Source organism: Austrofundulus limnaeus, unplaced genomic scaffold, assembly GCF_001266775.1.
Source record: "Austrofundulus limnaeus strain Quisiro unplaced genomic scaffold, Austrofundulus_limnaeus-1.0 Scaffold156, whole genome shotgun sequence".
Classification (NCBI taxonomy): Eukaryota; Metazoa; Chordata; class Actinopteri; order Cyprinodontiformes; family Rivulidae; genus Austrofundulus; species Austrofundulus limnaeus.
This window is the reverse complement of record NW_013952558.1, coordinates 815,662-816,426: the sequence shown is the minus strand read 5'-3', so window position 1 is coordinate 816,426 and position 765 is coordinate 815,662.

Genomic DNA, 765 nt, shown 5'->3' with positions numbered 1-765 from the left:
GAGCTGCAGCAGCAAAGACAGCCAGCTCCTCCCTCCCCTTTTCACACACAGAGCTGCAGCAGCAAAGACAGCCAGCTCCTCCCTCCCCTTTTCACACACAGAGCTGCAGCAGCAAAGACAGCCCGCTCCTCCCTCCCTTCTTCTCTGTGACAGAGCGGAGCGGCGTCGCACACACAGTCAAGAGTTTATTCATCTATTCTTGTGGGGACTTTGCATTGACTTCCATTCATTTACCGGTCATTTCTACAGCTTAACCCTGACCCACCAACAGTATTTTCCCCTACGGGGACCGGGCTTTTCCCCCATAAGGAAGAGTGGGTCCTCACCACCAGGCTGTGTTTACTGGGGAAATGGTCCCCACCAGGCTGCAAAAACCATAGGCACACACACACACAGGCTGTTCATGTCACTTTGAGCTGCCTTCTGCAGCATAAAGGAGTTACAGGCCACAACTGGAAGAGGTAAGACTCCTCTGATAATGTCCAGCTTTTGGTAAAACTGTAGTATTTACAAAGAACCAGAAAATAAATCTAAATTTCCCCATGACAGTTTTTTCTACCAAAACTTAGTGCAGTTAGGTGATTCGTTAATGTTAGCTATGATTTAAGTTCAGTGATGAGTTTAAATCTACTATTGAGGTGTTTTTAATCAGTTAAACTGTATTTTAATCACAAGAATTAGGAAACTGAAGCTAGTAAATTACAGAAATTGGTCAATTCAAACATTTAAAGTAGTACTACTTGTATTATTAGCAAGAATAAAATG